The sequence below is a fragment of the Mesoplodon bidens genome, assembly GCF_964165515.1.
Source record: "Mesoplodon bidens genome assembly, chromosome: 1".
Lineage (NCBI taxonomy): Eukaryota > Metazoa > Chordata > Mammalia > Artiodactyla > Ziphiidae > Mesoplodon > Mesoplodon bidens.
In genome coordinates this window covers 163,693,316-163,715,529 of record NC_138176.1, presented here as the reverse complement: position 1 = coordinate 163,715,529, position 22,214 = coordinate 163,693,316, and the positions used below count along the sequence as shown (strand labels likewise).

Sequence of the window (22,214 nt, the reverse complement as noted above, 5' to 3'; positions counted from 1 at the left end):
GCGGCCTGCCCACAACCCTGCAGCTAGAAGCGAGGAATCCAGGGTGTGCGCAGGGCCGTCAGAATCCAGAGCCAGTTCCTGATTGCCAGGCCGCAGGGCATCCTCATCACAGGAAAGAGGCCTTCATGCAGGGCCTTCCGGGTTGCATTTGGGCGTTAGGGGGAGGAAAGGCAGCGATTTTCCCTTCCTCTGGCCTCCATATTCACACTGGGTAACCCACGTCCTCCTCCCACCTGAACAACAGGCTAATGGTGCTGCAGAAGGAGCACCTAACCACCCCCAAGGTCATCTCCCTCAGCCACTGGGTCCTGGTTCTCAGATGGAGGCAAGCTGGAAGCCTGGCAGCCATAGGTCCCCTTTAGGGCAGCCTGAGTTAAAGGAGCAAACGGGGCTGGGAGGCAGCGGGCCAGCACATGTTGTGTGTGACCTTAGACCACTGCGATCGCCTCTCTGCATGTGCCTGCGTGCGTGCGTGCGTGTAGGCATGTGTGTATTTGTGTGTGCACATGCATGCATGTGTGTGTGAGTGTTGGGGGTGGGGGCAGTGCCCGGTCCCCAGTTCAGACCTTTGGCCCTGTTCCACACTGTCCTGTCTGACTCAGCTCAGAGCTACCTTTAGTCCCTGCTGCTGCTAACAGTTATGGCGCCCTCCTACAGGACGTTCCGGGAAATATCACTCGAAAAGTGTGGTTTCCAACAGGGGTAAAGCAGAGTGACTGGGAGGATTCTGGGCAGCCCCTCCCAAAACCAGGTTTCCCTGGGAAGCAGGGGTTTCTGGCAGGCCCTGTACCATCCAGCACCCAGGACTGGGAACTGAGCACAGAGCTTCTGGTCTCGTCCACCTGTCTCCACTGGTGCCCCTGTCTGGCCTCTGAACTTCAGGGGCTTCTAAAGGGAAGAGGAGACGGTGGCATCTGGCTTCTAGGGCTAGTGCATAGGGGAGAGCAGGACAGGTAGCTGGTGTGCAACCCCTCTGTCATTCCTGTCCTCTCAGGGGCCAGCTGCCCCCTACTCTGCTCTGCCCAGCCCCTCGGGTCTTGCACACCGCAGGCACTCCATAAATGTGTGCGATGTGATGCTCAGAGAGAAGACAGGCTTGTGCAGGAGGGGGAGTTGAAAACAGGAAAAGGAAGTGTCCCTGCTTGTTTCCTCGGGGCCTGTGGACTTGGGACTACATGTATGCACACGTGTGTAAGCACATGTGTGAACGCATGTACTCCTGTGACCACACCCACCAGCTGACGTTCCCACTGGCTTGCACACGTTTTGCACACACACGTCAACACAGCAGATGGGTAAACAGTGGCCCCAAGCCTCAGACAGTCTCCTCCCAGCCTTGCATCCAAATCCCCCGTCAAGACGGGCCTTGGAGCAAACTGGCTAGGACCTTGGAGGTCCAGGCCATGGGGTCCAACAGGGACATCCATCTGCTGTCACCTTCACCCAGATTCTATCTTGGTCACTCTGCGAACATCTGCCCAGGTCTGACACCGGCTATGCCTGCGATCTGGGGATAAAGGCTGCTCTTGGGAACTACTAGAATATCTGCCCTGGGATAAGGGCTGACAGAGGGATGTCCAAGGACTCTGACAGGGTAGAGGAGGGCACATCCAACTCTGCTGGGGGCTGAGGGGATGGGGATCGCAGGGAAGACCTCCCAGCAAATGGAACCTTGGAGTGGGACCTAGAAGGAGCTGGGTTTCCTGAGCAGACTAGGTGGGCAGGACATTCCAGGTGGAGGAAAGAGCTTATGCAAAGGCATAGCGGCATGCCTTGTTCAGGGAATGCCCAGCTGCCCAGGTACCTGCCCTGCTTCTGCTGGCTGCACCAGGAAGAAGTGTCCTTTTCAGAGCACTCTCGGGAGGGAGAGGGCAAAATGGGACACCACACTGTAAATAGACCCAGAGCCGGGAGCTAGTGGAGAAGGCAGCTCCTGAAGGAAAGAGACACATGGGTGTGAGATGGCCCTCAAAACTCCTCCTCTTTCCCTTTAAAGAAGTCACTTCCCCTGGGAATGCAGCATACATATCATTCAATGTCTCAAAGGTGCAGTTAGCCCAGGGATCCCACACCTGTGCTAAAACCATGTGTCAAAGCGAGGAAGGGAGCAATGGATGAACGTCAGGTAGTGGTTCCCTCTGGGAAGCGAGGGGCTGGGAGAGGCAGACCCACACTGGTGTCTGTCATACTCTTAAGTGCAGGGGTCATGAGGGTTCATTTAATGTGCTTCATGGCTTCCAAATAGTCTTTTATATGTATGAAATATAATGTAATAAAAGTTTTAATTGTGTTTATGTCCAAGTTTACAAGGCTGTTCCAAGGCCTGGTTGGATGAGATGCCTCTATGGGATTATGCTTGGCATCTTCACAGGTACCTTATCTCCGACTCTAGGGCAGTGTAGGGGCTGGACTCTTGTCCCAGCTCCACTGTGTCCATAGAAGATTCCAGTCATTTCCAGGTGTAGCTAGGAAGGTAGGAGATAAACGCCCAGCCAACTACCTCTGTGGACTTCGTCCTTCCCCTCTCTGGGTTTCAGTGTCCTCTCTGTACAGTGAGGGACTCTGCTCAGCTTGTGTCCTGGGTTTGAATCCAGATGTCACCACTGCAACAGTTACGTGGAGCAGATTCCTTACCTGGAAAGTGGGACTATGACAAAGCTGCTGTGAGGAATGAACAGAATGATGCTTTAAGACACAGTTCCTGGCATGTAGTGGCTACTCCATAAATATCGTTGTTTGTTTGTTTTTTGGGGTTTTTGGGTTTTTGTTTTTTTTTTGCGGTCCACGGGCCTCTCACTGTTGTGGCCTCTCCCGTTGCGGAGCACAGGCTCCGGACGCGCAGGCTCAGGGGCCATGGCTCACGGGCCCAGCCGCTCCACGGCATGTGGGATCTTCCCGAACCGGGGCACGAACCCGTGTCCCCTGCATCGGCAGGTGGACTCTCAACCACTGCGCCACCAGGGAAGCCCTGTTTTGGGTTTTTTTTAGTCACCAGCACAAACAAAGACCCTCAGTGGAAACAGGGCGAGATTGGAGACTGGAAAACCCGTGCTCCGGGTCTGGACCCACCACTCACTGGCCCAGAAGCCTCTGCAGTCCTTTCACCCTGGGCCGTACTCTGCTCCTGTGTAAAATGGGAACCCCAGGGCCCCCTCGGAAGAGGAGAGAAGATGAGAAAGTTCTGGCAAAGGAGAGTGCATTGTGAATGCCAGGGTCAGTAACCAGAGCTCTAATCCCCAAGACACCTCCCCAGAGGAGAAACCCCAGTCTGCCACTTTGGGGATGCACCCGGGGCTTCACCCAGGCAGCCCTAATCTCAGGCCAGCCCAGCACTGGCTCCCCGCTCAGAGTTAGGGGCCTGGGCTGGATCAAAGGCGGAGGGAATTAGCATCACAGAGAGCCCGGGGGAGGGGAGGCCAGGATTAATTCACTCTCCTCTTCCTGCTGTTTTTCCAGCAGCTTGTGGAGTTGGGGGAAGGGTAACCATCCACCCCCAAGCCCCAACCGCACCCCCAGGCCAGTTCTCACGGGAGGAGCGGAGCGGGGGGGCAATGATATGGGTGGGACGTGCAGTAAAAAGGGGATGCTCTGTGTACACATCTGGACCCATCGGTTTGAACGGACAAGAATGCAAATGCCTGGGCCGGAGGGACATCCTCAGAGGCTGGATGTGGGGCAAGGGGAATGCAGTGTGAGTTCACAGACCCCACTGTGTCATTTCAGGGACACAAAGGGCTGTGTGTGTGTGTGTGTGTGTGAATCTACGATGATGAACCACATGTGTGAATGTCTATGTGAGTCTGGGTGACCAAGATGTCAAACGTGTGGTCATATGGGCACATGTATGGACAGAGGCGCTGCGTGAGAACTCTGAAATGAGCAGAAAGGAAAAGTGTGAGGGGGTATCGAATTGGAGTATTTCCCACAGGGAAACAGCTAGAAGGTGTCCAGACGACTATCTTGCAGTGCCTGCCTCTAAACTCCACGGGCTGTCTCCATTCCTCAGGCTTCACCTGTCCTACCAGGGAACCGCCTTGGGACCACCTGGCTTAACCTTTCTGTGCCTCAGTTTCCTCGCCTGAAATATTACAGTGTGTTTGTGAGGATTCAATTAGTTAATATAAGGGAAGTAGTTAAAACGGCCCTTGGCACACAATGAATGCCCTCAGGGATTTGTCAGTACAATTAATGCTACCTGGAGGGGGGCATGGTGGGGCTGAACCGGGGGAACAGGGTCAGACCAGAGCCTGCCAGGAGCTGTCCTTGCAGAAGCCTGGAAGGGAGATTGCTTCTAAGCCAGCAGAGCTGGGCAGCCTTTGGCAATGCCGGGAAAATGGAGCATGTGGTGTTGGAGGAATCACGAGGCACAACCTCAGCCAACTCGGCAGGCTTGGCGCTCACTGACCGTGCACATGGAGCTCCTCCCAGCCCTCCCCTTTTAGCTTCTCATTCCCCCCACCCCCGTACTTCCCACCTACTTTCTGCCCCCAGAGTGTGAGGCACATCCCCCCAACCAGGCCTGTTTCATCCTTCAACTGGCTGAAAAGGTCCATTCTTCATGCCCATTCTGCAGGTGGGGAAACTGAGGCTTGGAGAAATGGAGGGATGGGAGCAGGGAGCAGAGCTGGACTCAGGAATCTCAGAGTAGATTATAGAGAGGCAAAATGCCAGTCTGGCCTCTGGAGCAGCCCAATTGGCTCTCAGCTCCTTAGGGTCTGTGCTGGCTTTCAAGGCCCCTAAAACAGTTCCCTCGACTACTCCTGAGTGCAGACTGGGCAACTGACACACGCCTCCCCACATTCACCCTGTCTGCTCCATCCCACCCTCAAGAACAAGGGGAAATGGCTAGCCTGACACCTAAATGGACCCCTAATGTACCTCCCCCACCTCTACACTTTTGCTCCTGCTGTTCTGTCTTGTCCATCCCAGTCCAAGTCCTCTTCATCTGTCAAGGACCATGGCAAATGCCACCTCTTCCACGAAGCCTTCTCTGATTGCCTTGTCCATTAGTGGACTCTCGGTTCCCTTCCCCCCAGGGACCTAGAGACTTTCCTCTCATCAATACAAACCACTTTACCTGTTGGGAGGTCCTAGAGGGCAGACCAGGAGCATCTTGGTACACCCCCACTCCCACCCCACAGGTCAAGGAAAAGATGTCCACAGGCTGGGGTGCACTGTGGGTACTCACCCTCCCACACCACTCCAGAAGCTCCTCCAAGCCCTTGTACCATGGCCATGTGATGCAGCGTTCAACAGCTAAGGCTCTGGAGCAGATCTTCCTGGATTCAAATCTCAACTCTCCCACTCACTAGCTATGTGAGCTCGGGCTTATTATCTAACCTCTCTGAGCCTCAGATTGCTCATCTATTAATGGGAATAATAATAGTTCCAAGGCCACCAGGTTGTTGTGATAATGAAGTGCGTTAACCTATGTTAATTCTTAGAATAATACCTTGTACACAGTAAGTGCTATGTGAGTGTTTGCCATTGTTGTTAATAGTTATACTGTTATTGTTATAACCAGGAGAATACAAACAGGCACTGGACACAATCTGTCCCTAAGAGGATGAGAGTCCAGACAGGAACAGGAAAGGAGGTTTACATTTCTAATCTCATTTAATGGTCAAACCACCTTAGTAGTTATCACCAGCCCCACTTTACAGATAAGGAAACTGAGGCTCCAAGAGGTGGTGTGTGTAAGCTCCCAAGGGCTCACAGCCCGAAGTGGCAGGGCTGGGATGCAGGGCCAGGTCGTGCGGCTCCAAAGTCCATGCTCTTTCAACAGGCCCGCGCTGCCTCTCAGTCTGGCAGCGAGATAAGCTGCGTACACAAATAGCTGTAATCCAAGGTAGAACGTGATAAGTGCCAAACAGGGACTGATAAAGGCTCTGGGAGGGTGGGGCTCTGGGAGGGAAGGGAAGGGGTGGAGGTCAGGGCGGGCTTCTGAGAGTGGGTGACATCTGAGCTTAGCCTCAAAGGTGGACAGGCTGAGTGGGGAGACGTTCCAGCTGGAGGGGGCCAGTGTGAGCAGACATGGGTCACTGTGTCCACAGTACCTAGTACAATACCTGTCATGTCACTGAGGCCCAATAAATATTTGAGGAAGGAGGGGGGAAGAAGGGGGGAGGGGGAGGGGGGAGAGAAGAAAGGAGGGAGGGAGGGTGGGTGAATATACACTGACCCCACTTGGCCCAGGAACTACCCTTCTAGCAGGGAGACAGGGTCAATTCCTCCAATTCTCTGAAGGGCTTCATGGGGCCAAAGGTCCCCCTTGTCGTATGACACCCCAGAGAAGTAGCTCAGCATTTCCAGGCTGGAGTTCCTGACAATTAGATGTTTTGCTCAATAACAGGAAGAACTTCCCAGCAAGTAAAGCTGGACAGGGCTTCTCTGTGGGGCGGGGCAGTGGTGTGTTGGGGCCAGTTTGGACTGGCTCACGGGAGCCAATTGTTAAATTTTCAGGAACTGCCTGACCTAGCTGATATTAAGGTGGCAGCCTAAAATTGGCCATGGTGGGAGTATTTTACACCATGCGAAATCAGCAAATGCTACAAATCAGGTTTTCCCTGCTTTGGAGAGCCAGCTGTTAAACATTTAGCAGCACACCACTAGGCATTATCTGCTACGTAAGGGAGCAAGCTCCCCAATTCCAGAAAGATGCAAGCAGAGACGGTCACCTCCTGGGAAGAAATGAGACCAAGGGGTTCGTTGTTAGTGATGGGGCTCAGATTAGATGACATCAAAAGCCCCTTTTTGGCTCCAGAACTTATGAAAAGTCAGATTTAAGAAAAAACTTAATCAGGGTAATTATTCATGCCAGGAAATTATTAACCACTTGACTCAGAGGCTGGGAGTAGGGCATGAGGAGCCACATGCTTGCAGATTTCACAGATGGAAAACCCTGTCTAACGTCACACTGGGACCAGAACCTGTGTTTCCCAGCCTCTCGGCCAGAGCTCTTTCCAGGGCACTTGGGCTGGGGTGGGGTAGGGGAGGACAGGCACATCTTCCTGCACAGTTTGTTTGGGGTCTGGCTCCTCCACATAAGAATATAAGCACGGACCACATCTGTTTTGCTCACTGTTGGATCTCCAGTGCCTAGTTTTGTGCCAGGCACACAGCAGGTATGTGATAAATATTTGTTGAAAGCATCAGTATGTCTGAGATCCTGTCTCCTGGAAGCATTTGGAGAGCTGGGAATGCCGTCGTCTGAGGCCATTACCACTCGTGTCCCCACTCCTGCTTAGTGACGTGGGATCAACAGATCAGGCTTCCCATTCCAACTCTGCCCCTTTCTGTATGACCTTGGCCAAACCACCGGGTCTCTTGAACCCTCAGTTTGTTCCTCCGCCAAGTGGGCCGACTTTTGCCTGCCTCCTGCGGCTGCTGTGGCACTCAGGTGAGACAGAATGTGCTCTTTACAGACTCTAAAGTGCTGTGCCCATTGCAGGAGAGTCGGAGATTGGAAAGCCGGCTTTGTTGGCTGGGTCAAGCCCAAGGGTTCCCAGTGGACACTGGGTAGTGGCGAGGCTGCTGCTCTCTCAGGGATGACATTTGGGGAAACCTGTGCCAGATCAGCTCATTGCGCGCGCACGTGTGTGTGTGTGTGTGTGTGTGTGTGTGTGTGTCGGGGGGAGGGGGGGTGTAAACCAGAGCTCAAAGTTCTAAAGGGGCAAGTAAGGGGGAATGAAATAAAGATAGTAAGGGAGACTTTGGAGAAGCCTTTTTCTCCTAAGATCAAGTCTCTTGAGCAGAGGAAGCAGGCGAACCAGTGACTTTAAAAAGCACGTTTATGTATCTGCAGAGCTGTTTGTCACTGCCCACCCTCCCCCCCCCAGGCCTTCCCTACTGCCTTAGTGGGTGAGCTGAGGATTGGTACCTGCCAAGTCAGGTTGGGGGCGGGGAAGATGGAAAATCCTGGTATGTTCTGAAATCGAACCAGTGTTCCAAATGATTCCATGGAGAAAGGATTTCTGCCACTCTCCCAGACAGGCATCGCAGGCCCCTCCCGGTAGGGTGAGGGGCCGGGCCATCAGCGAGGGAGGCCCAGCTCACCCCAGGCTGTGGGGAGATGAGGAAGGAAGGCAGGGGGCTAATGGCCCTCCCAAGTGGCATCGGATTTTCGGATTTTCGCAAAGAGGGTGAGGGCAGCAGGAGGCTCAGGGCTGTCTGTGGCCAGGGAGGCAGGTGGAGAGGGTGCCCATGGAGCATCAGCCTGGGCCCCCCTTGGGAAGCAAAAGAGAAAGGCCCTGTGTCAGCAGCCAGGCCCCTGGGCGGCAGGGCTCTCGGCTCCATTCTGTTCGGCAGGATTCTAGTTGGCACCAGCTGCAGTCAGGAACAATGCCTGGATTTCTTTCTTTCTTTCTTTCTTCTTTTTTTAAAATTTTAATAGAGGGGAGAGAAGGACCAGAGCCACTCACTGAACAGCTCAGCGTCATGGAGGCGTCTGAGACCATGTGTCCTTGAAAAAGCACAGACGCAGGGGCCCTACAGCTGGCTGCAAGGTGCAAGAAGGCACGTCATACTGGCAGCCCGGGGTCTCAGCCCCACTGCGGCCTCAAACTTGCTGTGTGACCTTGGGCAGGTCCACGCCTCACTCTGGTCTATGGTCTCTCCAAGGCCCCCAGTGAAGCCGGCCTTCCAGGCCTCACACAGTGACGATTAGTCTCTTTCCCCCAAACTCTTAGAGTGGCATTTGGTGTGGGTAGTCCTTCCTGATAGCCTGTGAGCTCCCAGAAGGTTGGGTCTGGTTCATCCTTGTGTGCCCCCTGCATCTCTCACGGCACGGGACCGGCCATCAGTCACTCAGCAGCTATGCTGGATGACGGGATAGAGCAGTGAGCCATCCTACAGCCTGCAGTCCCCAGGGAGGGGAGAGGGGCGCATACCAAATAACTTCCCTGACTAGTGAGGTGTCACACCAGGCAAATGAAACTCTCTGTGCCTCAATTTCCTCATCTGTAAAATGGAGATGTTAATCCTAATAATCAGCTCAAGTGAGGACTGGAGGAGTTTATACACAGTGCCTGGCACATAGTAAGAACTTAACCAGTAGTTGCTGTAATGATGACAATGCTAGGGGGACAGCAGCATATGGGGTTGAGACCAGGTAGGCAGCACATCTGCTAGAGGTAATCAGAAGAGGCTTCCTAGCAGGTGGCTGTAGATGTGGCCTGGAAGGCTGGGAGGGGTGCGTCCCAGGAGGTAGGCAGAGCATGAGAAGGACAGTAAGTATATAATGCTGACAATTCTGAAAGCCACCCAGAATGGCTACATGAGAGGGTCAGGGCAAGAGGTATGAACCTTGAGGCCAGGCAACTGCTGTCCAGGTGAGGAGGGGAGATGCTGAGGCTCTGAGATCTTCTCCGCCCCCTCCAGCGCCAGAAAGGAGGTACCCCTCAGGGCACAGGAGCTTTCAGGAAGGAGGTAGGAGGCTTGACCTTCCTCCCATCGCCTGTCCCAGAGTCCGCCCCACCACCACCCTGCAGTGCAGGACGTGCTAGATCACCCCTCTGGCAGCTCGTGCAGGTGAAGGATTAGGAGACCTGGTTCCTGTCCCATCTCTGACACTTCCCAGATGTGTGGCCATGGGAAAGCCAGCACCTCCATCTGAGGCTCAGTTTCGTCACCCATAAAAGGGCCGTTGTGAGGCTCAGGGAGTGAGAGGTACCCCCTGAAGGGAGGTGTTAAGGTTGTTACCTATTCACAGTCTTGGACAGCTCCCTCGAGTATCGATATTTTCCTGTCCCTACCTGGCCAAAAGGGGGCCTCTGAGAGCACTCCCCAAAGCAGCCACCCTCCCCCGAAACCCTAAAGTGCACTGTAGCTCAGCCCAAGGCTGGAAAACTCAGACCTACAGAATCGCAGGACGATCAGAGGCACACGTGCCATTGGACAACCCCTGTGTGTCCCACTCTCTCTTGTTTGGCAGATGGGGAAACAGAGGCACAGAGTCTGTGACATGGAGGCAGCCTCTCGGTTTACTCTCTGGGGCCTCCGATGGGAAGAAGTGAGTGGTGCTGGAGCAGGAACTACGGGGCAGAGCTCCATGATGGAAACTGAGAAGATAACAGGCCTGGGGGAAGGGCCTGGGAGAGTCGGGGCCTGGATGCTGGGAAGGTGTGGCCTCAGAGAATGGAGGGGGCCATCAGATGGGTACACGGAGAGGAGAAGAGGCAGACCAGGGGAGCCTGCTGTGCACATCTGCTCTCTGCTGGACCTCACCACCCACCCTTAGAGGCACAGGCCTCAGAGCTGGGCAGGGACCAAATGTCTCCTGGATCCAACCAAGGTGTGAAGACTAAAGGTCCTCCCTGTTATTCCACTGCCATGGGAGGGCCCGATGACTGCCTGGTGAGTAAGAGTCTTTACTCCACCTCAGAGTACCCAGCTGGTCACCTTGTCTGCACCATAGCCCGGGGATGAGATGAAGGCAAGTCCCCATTCTCAACCCAGAGGCCCAGCCCAGACCTGCAGCTCACTCCCAGCCCCACCCACTGAGTAGTTGTGAGGTCCTAAGCAGGTCACTTAAATCTCTCTGAGCTTCTTTCCTCAGAGGCAAATTACACCTTCTGGCTTGTGGAGAGGATGTAACAAGAGACTATTTCCCAAGTGCTTGGGGAACGCTAAGCACTCAATGAATGTAAATTTCCTCCTGCCCCTTTAGCCCTCTGGCTCCCTTTTGGGGAGGGGGGTTGTGGAGAGTGGAGACAGAGAAGACAACCCTGTAGATGCAGGGATTCACCCCCCACATGTGTCAGTCCCCTGACCACCCCCAGCCCACTGAGGGACCCCTGCCCGAGGGGACCACAGTCATGACACCCTGCACAGGACCTAAAGCCTCCCACCACTGCCTTCCTCTCAGGCCTAAGCAATGGCCTTCTTCTCCTGCTGATAGCTCCCCAGAGGGTGGAGGGTGAGGGAATTAATAGCACTTAAGTCTGTTCTGAAGGTGGGTGTGGACTGGGCCTCATACTGGCGCCCACGGACAGGCCCCGTGCAGCCTGCACCCTCCCGATGGCCGCTGAAGCCGCCTCTGGAGCCAGGTGATTTATGGGCCTGCACGGGCTGAGCGGAATCCATCTTCCAGCTCCCAGTGGCTGGGAAAGGAAAGCACTATCCTCTCTGATTCACCCCAGACCTCCAGGCCCACAGAGGCCAAGGCCAAGAGGGTGGGGGCTCAGAACACACGGTCCCCAAAGATGCCTGATCACCATGATGAGACCTTGCCCTTGGTTTACAGAGGCCCAGAGAGGGCTAGCTACTTGTCTAGGGTCACACAGAGAGTCTAAGGTGAGGATACAGAGCTGGGGCTGAGGGACCAGCAGGAAACTTTGTTAATGAGGACCTGAGTTCGACTCCTGTTGACCCTGGACAAGTCCCTCACGGTGCAGTTTTCTCTGAAGGGGGAATGGTAATAGCACCTAACTCAAAGCAATGTGAGAATTCAATAAACTAATGCTTCAGAAGCCCTCAGCACAGTACCCATCACACAGTAGGCACTAACTAAATCATAGCATCTTCCAAGACCCCACAGGGATCAAACCTGCCTTGTTATTTCTTGAAAGTGGAATAGAGACAGCAAGGGCCTGAGTCCCAAGAACTGGAGCCCAGGGTCCCCAGGAGGCCAGGCAGACTCAGGGCCCAGGTGAGATTTCTTGGACTTGCTGCCATCAAGTGCCATGTTTGCTCAGCTGGGAAGAGGGGAGATTAACCCCCGGCTCCACACTTCAGAGAGTCAGGCCTGCTTTGTGTGCTGCGCTGGGCTCCTCTGCCCTCTTCAGCCACTTCCTAGTTTCCAGATGCAAAAGGAACTGGCAAGGGAGGTGGCGGGTAGGTGTCTTCTGGACAGGAGCTTTTGAACATGAGTGGTCATCCCCAAGGTCACCTGCATCCCCCCACTTCCTAGAGGTAGCTATACCTTGTCACTCACTGAGAAATTTGGACAAAAGTGTTGAGAGGACTAACATTCTGACGTAGGTGGTCATCAAGGCAACAGGAACTGGCCTAGTTCTCGGCTGGGGCTGAATTCTTGCCCTCCAAGTCCTTAAACACCCAGAAACTCTGTCCTAAGGTTTTGGACCTGGGGTGGGGATGGCTTTCTGGCTGCTGCAATGCTATGCATTCTTGGAGGTGGGGTGGGGTGGGGGTGGAGGGAGGGCAGCTGTGGCTCCAGCCACCTTTCAGCAAGTGGAATTCCCACCTTCCAGCCCTGGATCAGGCCTTCAAGGGTTTCTTAGGCTACCCTCATGTCCCAACTTAATGAACCTGGGCCACTTTGACGACGAGGGGTTGGGGCTCCCTCCCACAGGAATGTGTTGGGACCGTGCCTCCCTGGTGTCCCTAGAGGTCTGGAAGTCTTTCATACCATCCACCCTCCCCAGGGGACGCTCAGCTGACACCTGTGTGAGAGCGGTAGCAAAGTAGCAGTGTGGTAACAGTCCATGTGACAGGTCGAAGGACTGAGGCCCAGAAAGAAGTGCCTAATGGCATAGGGAGGCAGAATTTCCCATGGGAAAATCAAGCAGGCTTCCGGCATCCTCCCTCCGTCCCCCAGCCCCTGTGGCCCTGAGCTGCAGTCCTCTGAGCCCTCAGGAATTCAGGCTGAGTTTGCTGGCTGTCAGAATACTGTAGCCTTGAGAATGAATTCAGGGCTGGCAAATTCATTTTGCCTCTTCTCCCTCCGGTGGTGGAAGGAGTGATCTCGCCGGCCCTGAAGGAGTTCAAGCCGAGGTCAGAGAAGCCCTCTGAAGGATGTTCTAAAATGGGGGTTGGGGCGGATGGTACTCCGGCCTGCTCCCGCGTTGGCCCAGGGTCCGCGCTGATCACTGCCCAGGAGGCCAGGGGCGATCCTCGAGTCTGCGTGGCACGTCCGCGCTCCCAAGCGGGCCTCGTCAATCAGACAGCGGCTCTGGCCGGGCCAGGACGTCTTCCGCTAGTCTCAGGCCCCGGGGGAGACCCCCGCCTCGGCTGTCTCCGGGTGCCCGCCCCCCCGGCGGTGTCATTGTTCTCTGACGTCACGCTGCGGCCCCGCCCCTCGACCCCCACCCTCCCTCCCCATCTCCGGCTTCAGGCGTCCGAGACCCTGCAGCCTCCAAAGCCCCGGCCGACCAAGGCTCCCCCCGCGGCCCGACCGGGGCTGCGCCCCCTTGCGCTCTCCCCAACTTGCCTTTGTTATTCCAGCTCCCTTCCTCGCCTCGCCTCCGACACCGCGGCGGACTGCAAAACGCGGAGCGTGGAGCCGCCACCACACCTGGAATCCGAAGCGGGCGCCGGGCCGAAGCCTCCCCAGCTTGTGCGGGGAGGGGAGTGCGCGCGTGCGCGCGCGTGTGTCCAACCCAGGCTGCGCGGGCGCTGATTATGATTTGGGACTGAGGGTACCGCAAATCATGAGTAGGGGGGCTTGGGGAAGGGGTGTGGAAGAGAACGTGAGGGGATGTGTTTGTATGTGTACATGACGTGAGGATTTAGTGCACAGGGAGATGTTTTGTTTTTTGAATGTATGTGGGTTTGCACAGTGGTGTGTGTGTGTGTGTGCGCGCGCGCTTGCCGTGTACACGGGCATTTTTGTGAGCGAAAGTACGTGTGTGGGTGCGTGTGCGTTTGAAAGCGTGTTTGTAATACTGAGTGTGGGCGCGAATGTGTGTGCCGTTTGTGTAGGAGTTTCCGTGTGAGGGGCAGCGGACGTGAGCCAAAGTGGGCGCGCACTTAGATGCTCTCAGACGTGGGTCTGCCAGGGGAACCCGGCGACCGGGCTCACCCAACTAAGCCTTGTGAGTGCCATTGCTCTCCGCGGCTCCTGGGACAGTGCACAGCCCTGGGCCGGTATCCCAAGGCCACCACCCCGCCCGCACACATTGGGCCCGGGACGCTTCCCGCCGGGCCTTGGGGAATCCAAGCGCTTTTGGGTGCCGGGGACAGACCGTGCGCACCGCTTCTACCCAGCGCTCTAGCCCAACATTGCCCTTGGCGGGGAGGGGAGGGGTCCTCTGCTCGCCCCACCCGCCAGCCCCCGGGCTTTAGGAGCAATCCCAAAGCCTCCTCCAACGGAAGTCTTTGGCAATCTCGTTAGCAACTCGCTCAGCCCCAGTTCGGGTACCTGACAGCTTTCGCGGCCCCAAACGCACTCCAGTCGGGGGCTTGAGAGCAAAGCGGGGGACACTCCGGTGAGACAGGTGATTTTAGCCCCCTCTCCAATGTGATCCTCAGCATTTCTCTCCTGCTCCAAACTTGCTGGAGCGGGTGGAGGTGGGGTCACGGTTGGTGGGGGGAGCGGCCAGGGAGTAGTGGAGGCAGGAGAGAGAAGGTGAGTGGGAGTGGGTGACGCGCGAAGCCCCATCAGAGCCATAGAGGGGAAAAAGCTTGGAGAGCGCCCAGACCGAGGAGCTGGGAAGAAAGGGAGCAAAAGAGGGAAAGGGAAAGGAAAGGCGAGGGAGAGAAAGAGAGACGAAAAGAGACCGGGAGAGGCGAGAGCGCAGAGAGCGCTAGGCGAGCGGAGCTGAGCGCTGGCGGCGACGGCGGCGGCGGCGGCGGCGGCGCCGGTGGCGGTGGCAGTGGCGCGGCGCTCCGCTCCTCCCCTAGTTCCGCACCGGCTTTTGTGGCCGGCCGGCGGCGCGGGGCCCTTTGGAAATAGAATAGCCAATGTAATCTGACACTTCAACTTGCTCGGCTCCGGGCGAGTTGATTCACTTACTCACCCCCTAACGCCGAGTTCCTTTTCACTGTCTGTGGACATTAAAAAAGCGAGCGGCGGCTGGCGCCCGGGAGAGCGAGCGGCCGGGCGGCAGGCGGAGAGCAGCGACCGGGCGGCGGAGCGAGCGAGCAGCGCCGGCGCAGCGCGGTGACCCCAGCCCCGGTCGGCGCGGAGCAGAAGCCGGCGCGGAGCCCATCTCGGCGCCCTCGCAGCTCCTCCCGGCCGGAGCCGGCCCTGCCCGGCAGCGGCGGCGGCGGCGGCAGCGGCGCGTCCTCCAGCGGCGGCAGCGGCGCTCGCAGCTCCGGGTAAGTTTGGGGCCAGACCCGGGCGTCCGCTGGCCCCAGGCCTTCCTCCCGTTCCCCGTGGACTCTTGGGGTGCGACCGTGGGGCGCTGGGCGTTAGGGTTTTTCCCTTTAATTTCCGCCGGTACCTGGCGAGCCGGACGAAGTGGCTGGCGGCTGGGCTCCGCTGCGCTCTTCTTGGCTACCAGGGGCCGAGGCCCAGGCGACCGGCGAACGCCGGGCTGCGCGGAGCCGTCTTGGTCTGCGCGCGGGGGCCGGGGCTCTTCGGGTGCGCGGGGCGTGAGTGCAGTTGTACGCGCGCGGACCTGGTGCCCGCCTCCTGCCGGCGCGCCTGCAGCCCTGGTTCAGTACACCGGGGGCCGGGCAGGACCGGGATTCGAGAGGGAGGGAGGGAGGGAAAAAAGAAGGAAGGGAGGGAGAGAGGGAGGGAGGGAAGGAAGGACCGGCGTAGGATCACCTCGGTTTCCCTCGTCTCCTTTGGAAAGACGCGAAGTTGTGCGCCTGTGTGTAGGGGAACCGCCAGGGAAGGCGCCGGATTTCGTGGCGGCAAGGGGTGGTGGTGTTAAGTTGTGCATCTGAATTTCCAGGGAAAACACACACTTTTGTAGATGGGAGGGGGGGCGCGGTTAAGTTGTTTGTGTGGGAATTGCCCAGGGAGACGCGGCGCACCGTACTAGCGGGGAACGCCAAGGGGTGTGTGTAGGGTCTTCCAGTAGATCTTTAGAAGCCCGAGGAACCTTAAGGCCAAAGCCTCGATGGAGCTGCCCCGGCCAGGAGGGGAGCCCAGGGGGAAGATGTGCGTGTGTGCGCGCGCGTTGCAAATACGAAAGTAATTTCCCCGTGTTCTTTTCTTCCTCTCCGTCTCCGGCGGCGGCGGCCCCGGGGGAGTGGGAGGCCGGCCGGGGCGGAGGTTGGGGGGCCGGGCCGGGGCTGGAGCTGGGGTGGGGGGCGGGCTCTGGAAGCTTGTTTCACATTCCTGGCGTCTGGGCTGGGGAGAAAACAGTGGGGAGCGCGGCCTCGGCGTCTGGGGCGCGGGCAGCGGGCGCGCGTCGCCCCCTCGCCGGGGACATCTGTCCAGGAAGCCAGCCGGGCGAGGAGAGGGCGCGGCGCGGAGGGCAGGCTCCCCGCCCCGGAGCAGCGGGGGCGCGGGCGAGGGGCGGCCGTCTTCCCGGGCTTTGTGCGCCAGCAGATTTTCACGGGAGACTGCCCCGGAGCCGCCGGAGAAGGCCGGGAGCCGGCCTCAGCCCCGGGTTTAAAAGACACTCCAGGAATGTAAACAACCCGAGCGGGAGGGCGGGCGGGCGGGTGCAAGCCAGGGCAGCCGGCCCGGGTCCCCCACACCTCCCCGGGGGACAGCCCGACAGCAGGGCCGCTCAGACCGACCCCTCTACCTGCCGCAAACTTTTTCCTCCCTTGCCGTCCCTTCCCACCTCGCTCCTCCGGCGGGCCACGGAGCGAGGGCCTCTCCCTGGGCGGGAGCCCAGGGCGCCTGGCACCCGGCGCCTGACTCTGGAGGCCTGGCGGCCCGGCCCCTGCTTGGGTGTCCGGAGTCCCGGCAGCGCCTGCCTGGGAGCCGCAAGCTTCCTGCGCAGGCAGTGCCGGAGTAACTGGGGCTCTGTGAGCCTGCCCGCCTGCCTCCCTCCTTCCCGCTGCTCCTAACCCCCGCTCTCCGCCTTCTGCTCCCCACTGACTGCTTTTCCAATGCCCTGACATGAGGGAGGAAGATTTAACTTGGCAGCCCAAACAAATGTTCTCTCAGAGGTCCTCCAAGAAGCTGGCGGCTGAGCTGGCAGGGTGAGGGCACTGCTCGGCCAGCCTTTTCTTCCTCCCTGCTCTGCCATGGCCATTCGGAGCCCCCTGGGTGGACAGCCCAGGGCATGGGAGAGTAGGGCCCAGCCCCACAGATTTAAAAGGGCAGGGGGAAGCCACCTCTGGAAGCTCCTGGCTTGGCGCTGGGCAGGAGCTGCCCGGAGTTGCCTTCTGGTGCCAAGGATTTTCTGGAGGATTTTCTTGAGCAACAGTTTGTCTCCTTGCTGCAACCCCGGGAATAGGGCCTGGTAGACCAGAGGGTTAGCCAGTGCCGTCTCCTCCTCCCTCGTGGGTGTGAAGACAGGCTCGTTACACAGGGCAGGGCAGGAGGCCAGAGGCTGTTCCCAGAGGTGCCTGGGTTTGCTTATTATTGTTTCTTGAAGGTAGAGAAAAAAAGGCAGGCGCTGTAGCTGGAGAATGGGCAGCTTGGCTGGTGATGAAGTCTGACTGGCCTTTGCTGGCATTTGTAGTGTGGTCCCGGGAGTTTAAAAGTTGCTCTCAGGGAAGTTCAGATGAGGGAGCAAATCCGTAACTTTCTCTGTCCCGGCTGCTTTTTGAGGAGGTCCAGGGAATTCCTGGCCCCTCACTTGCCCGCTGCCTGCCCCTCGTGTCGCAGTTTGTGAATGCCCCAAGCCTTGTGCTGATCTTTCTCTCTTCAGGTTGAAGATATTGAAGCACCAGCATCAAACAAAAGACACATTGAAAGCCGTATCTGCCACAGAGCACGTGTGACTTTGGGGCCAAGGGAATGCATTTGGAGGGCGATGGTGTTTTCTTCTGAGTTTTATGTTTTCAGTTGGGTTTTGTTTTCCCCAAAAGGACAGAAGCATCTCCTTGTCCCAAGTCACAAGGATATGAAATGCTGTTTGCACATGTAAATCTCAAAACTGTAGACTTCTGAGTTGGTGGCAGTGACTGTGGTGGCTAGGGGGTGGTGGGGATTGAGCAGTAGGGAGTTTTCAAGAGTTTTAAATGGTTTTTGGATTGGGGTTTTGAGGCATTCAGGGTATGGCTCACAGAGAAGAGTTGGGAATGAGTAATTGTTGGACTTATTGGAAACTTTGATAACTAGTCCTGTCTATGCAAAAAAAGATTGCTGGCTTCTTTATGGGGACAAATGTCCCTTTTTTCTCCTAAGGAAGGAGAGAGGAGGAGGAACCTCATTCCTTTCTCAGCCAGGAGCAAAGAAAGGTCCAGAGACTTGGGGTTTCTTTCTCTCTCTCTCTCTCACACACACACACACACACACACACACACACACACATACACACACACACGCCTGGTGACAGTAACACAACATTGTCTTCATCCCTTGTCCCCAGAAATGTGCCCCAGCCTAGGACAGGTGTACACCATCAATAGAAAATTGCAGAGGGAAGGACCCAGCTAAGAGCTGCAGACTTCACTTTTTTCCTGATTGACAGAGATCGGGGTGGATAAGGAAGGAAGACACTTGGAGGCCTGCTGTGTCCCAAGAGTTTTGTCGTAAGAGTACCCGTGTGTGAAGCCACAGATACTGAGTTCTCTAGCCTCGGCCAGCATCCAACAGGCAGTTGTGACCCTAGTCTCATGGAGAGATGTTGCTGTAAGAAATTCAGGCACAAACAAGTCAATTTCCGGAAGCTTCTCTGGGCACTCTGTCACAGAACCAGGAAGCCGAGCCTGCCAGGTCCTGAGTCCCATACTTTTCATTCATAACTTTGCTCCCCAGGGCCCTAGCCTGGCTCCTATCACCACCTCATCTTTATGAGGTTCCTTAGGTTTTGTGTGGACAACAAAGGCCGGGCTGCTGTAATTACCCTGAACCCTGCTGCAGCCTTGCCTGGTGACTGCTCTGACCTCTCAGCAGGACACAGTGGCTTCTGTCCACGCCCTCTAAGGAGGGGGGCTCTTTGTCCCTAGAGCTCTACCCTGAGGAAAGGGGGAGGCAGAGCCTGCGTAGGCTGGAAGCTCCAGGGGTGATCCAGAGGTTGGACCCTGCCCTCAGGGAAGATGAAGGGAGGCTGAGAAAACCAGTCCCAAGCGCAGGCTATATGAGGAAAGAGTCCAGAAACCCGTCACGATTGTGAGGGCGTTTGCTATTACCTGAGGAGGTAGGGGAGAGGTGTCAGGAGGCTGTAGCTGACTGGCTGCTTTGGGCCCATAGCTTCACTCAGCTGGGCCTCAGTCTCCACATCTGTAAAATGGGCCCAAGGGCAGGACACCCGCCCCCCCCCCGCCCCCCAATCCTACCTGCTTGCTGTGAGGATGAGGCAGATATGGCCGTGAGATCCCTGGGTGTGTGTCCCCTGAAGGCCTGGCAGGCTCTGGGTACAGAATGGATGAGGCACAAAGGGGTTGGATTGGAGATGCTAGAAGCATTTTCCAGAAACTGCTCTCCCATCCAAGGCTACCTCCCTGGCAGCTTATTGTCCAGCCTTGGCTTGCCTGCTCCCCATGACAGGGAGTTCACTACCTTTGGGCAGTTTTTGCCTTTGGTGGACAGTTCTGACTATTGGTGTGCTCGGCTGCATGCCTTCTGGAAATCAACCCCTCCTGACCCTCTCTGGGCTTGAGGAGCTGGGGGTTCTCCAGACCACAAACTCGTACTTTCCTGAATGATCCCAGATTCAATACCAGTGCCCAGGCAAGCCACACTCCTGTGGGGTGGGAGGACACCCTTCAAATGGCTGCTTCCAGCCCTTATTGGGAGTGACCTGTGGGGAGTAGGAGAGGGTCTGCCTGAGGGGCTCACTGTCATCTGTCTTTGTGTGCCAGCTTTCCTCCTGGCACTTTCCTTGGATCGGGTAGGAGGAGAAGGAAGGAGATAGATAGCAGGGGGTGGGGTTGGGTCAGGGGCCCAGCATTGATCTCACAGATACTTCCTGAGAGTCCACAGTGTGAGGACCGTGGCCTGTGAGAGACCCTGAAATGTGTAAGACAGTTCCTGTTCCTTAGGGGCTCACAGTCCAGCAAGGGCAGGAAGATCAGTCCAAATAAATAATTAACCACCACCAGCTGGCTGCCTGCCACGGGGTGCACGATGACAGTAATAACCACAGCCCCTCGCCTTTGTATGGCACTTGGTGGATTTAGAAGCGCTCTCCAACTTCGCTTAACCCCAAGAACAGCAGTGGAAGCTAGCTACTATTTGGAATTAGCCCCATTTAGCAGAGAAGAAAACTGAGGTTCAGGGAGGTGAAATGACCTGTGCCTCAGCCAGGACTCAACCCCAGGCCTTACAGATGCCAGCTGTGCTACTGCCTTCGCAGTCCACCAGCAAGGCAGGGACAAGGATACAGAAATCCATGTGGACCCCGAGAATGGGGAATCAGGGACTGAGGTTAAGGTGGAGGAACTGTGCCCAGGAAGGGTCATGGTGGGGCCTCACTTGCTCTCCCCATTTGGCAGCATGCGGCCCATGGCCCGAGCAACTGCACCCTTTTCTTATGGCACAGTGTCTTACAGCCAGAGCTTGCTCTGAGCCCCAAATCCTGCCATGACTGCAGGGCACACGTGTCTGTGCATGGGGCTTCATCCCTGGCCCTGGAGCAGGAAGCAGAGGTGTTTCCAGGCCCTAGATCCCCGTGCAGCCCAAGGCTCTTCCCTGGGCTGCGATGGCTTCTATAGGTACAGACGTTGGCTCAGCCTGCCCCTTCTCTGGCTGAGTCAGTCCCCGGGCCGTGCCGGGTAGCCGCCCTGTAGGGGCCCTTGAAGTCCTTCTGCCCCTTGACACTGCCCGCCTGCAGGCCAGTCCCCTGCCCCGGGTTTTCTGGAGCTCATCTGAGTGCCACCCCAGGACAAGGCTGCAGGTGGTGGTGTCCAGAGCAGGGAGCAGCCGGGCAGGCTGAACTGGCAGCTCCCCAGGAAGCCTGGCCCAGCCTGGCACACCTGCACAGGTAACGACTGTGGCCCAGGAGGGCCCCGGGCCCCGCCTGTCAGGCCCAGCTGCTGGGGTTACTGCAGGATCGTGTTGGGGGAGGCCGGGGTGTCTGAGCTAATTAGATTTCTTAGATTTCAATGCTCCCCTAATCCTGTTAGCCCGGCTGTAATTGTAACCACTCGAAGGTTTCAGCCGTGGCGGGCTGTTGAGGACAGACGGTGTGGGGACTCTACTAGGCCCCAGCCCCCAGCCTTAGCCAGCCGGCTGGGGACTGGGGACTCCCTTCCCAGGTCTCCGGGGTGGAGGCCTGAGTGATGTAGGTGTTGTGCTTTTCCGTAGAGTCTTAGCATTGCAGACTGTAGCAGGCACGGCCCTTAGAGATCATCCAGCGCAAACCCTTCACTGTGCCAGTGGGGTAACTGAGGCCTGCAGACGGATAGGGACTGGCCTAGGGCCTGGATGGCTGGTAGTGGCAGGGTGGCAGGCACTTCTGTTCTGGCTTTGTAATCTTTGTACCTGGGGACTTCAGGGCAGGTCTGGAATTGTCCAGGGGCTAGTAAACCCTCCAGAGAAGTCTGCTTCCAGAGATAGGGGCTGGAGGGATCCATTTGTCTCAAAGCTGGCTCCCCAGTTGGCATTACCTGTACACAGACACAATGCTGTTGCCTCTGCTGGCCAGGGTTTCTGCTGAGGACTCAGGTCTGCCCCTCCCAGGGCTCCCAGACATGGGGGCTTTCTCCCTCCTCTCCCACCAGTCTGTCTCAGATTCTTGATTGCTTGGAGGGTCCACCTCAATGCAGATTATAGCCTTGCCAGAAAATGACAGAGCTAATCTGAATGTTGGGGTGGGGGGGCATGACATTTAAAATATAGTCTCTTTGTACTTTCAGTGGCTCTTCTAAAATTATTTTGGAATTATTTTGGTGTCTGTCTTAAATGGACACTGCACCCACTTTCTGTCCTTTCTTCTACCCTGTCCTCATTCTCATTCCCCAGCACCTTTAGTCATTCACCCACAGAGGTTGGCGCTTGCAGGGGAGGGGGGCGGATGGCTGTGATGCCTTCAGAACCCCTGCCTGGGAGCTTCCCACCCAGCAGTCACGTCCTGTCCTCCTCTTCGCTCTGGAGCAGTGGGAAGAGATGTTTGAAACTTCCTTCTACCCTGGAAGCTCCCTGCCTGTGTGTTGCACCCTTAAGCATGTGGTGTAGAATTGAGGGGCCGTAAGGGTTACCTGGTCTGACTTTTTTTTTCCAGTCCGGGAAACCCAACTATTGAAAGAAACAATTGGCTGTATCCAAGGGCAACAGCGAATTAATGGCAGAGCCAGGCCTGGAACCCTGTCTCTCTAGCCCATTAGTTCATTAAACATTTATTGAGCACCTATTGTTGGCCTGGTGCGGCCCCGATAGCCACCCTTTGGAGCTCAGGAATGAATGCTGTTCCACCTTTGACTTGGGAAGGGCCGGATGAACCTGGGGAGGACATTTTCAGTCGAACCCCCGGATCCTATGCAGTTAGAGGAGGATGGGCAATGGGGCCCCAACCCAG

The 22,214-nt window shown here is 56.8% G+C and overlaps 1 protein-coding gene across 3 annotated transcripts in view; it reads left to right on the top strand.

Moving 5' to 3' along the window:
- Positions 1 to 14,678: 14,678 nt before the first annotated feature.
- ZMIZ1 (zinc finger MIZ-type containing 1) overlaps positions 14,679 to 22,214 on the top strand; it is a 234,402-nt gene continuing 226,866 nt past the window's right edge. For 2 of the 3 annotated variants that reach the window (XM_081237854.1, XM_081237853.1), the window contains exon 1: positions 14,680 to 14,997. The gene's annotated coding sequence lies outside the window, so the exon portion shown is untranslated. Of the gene's footprint in view, positions 14,998 to 22,214 lie in introns of all 3 variants that reach the window. The other variant, XM_081237855.1, reaches the window with a different exon arrangement.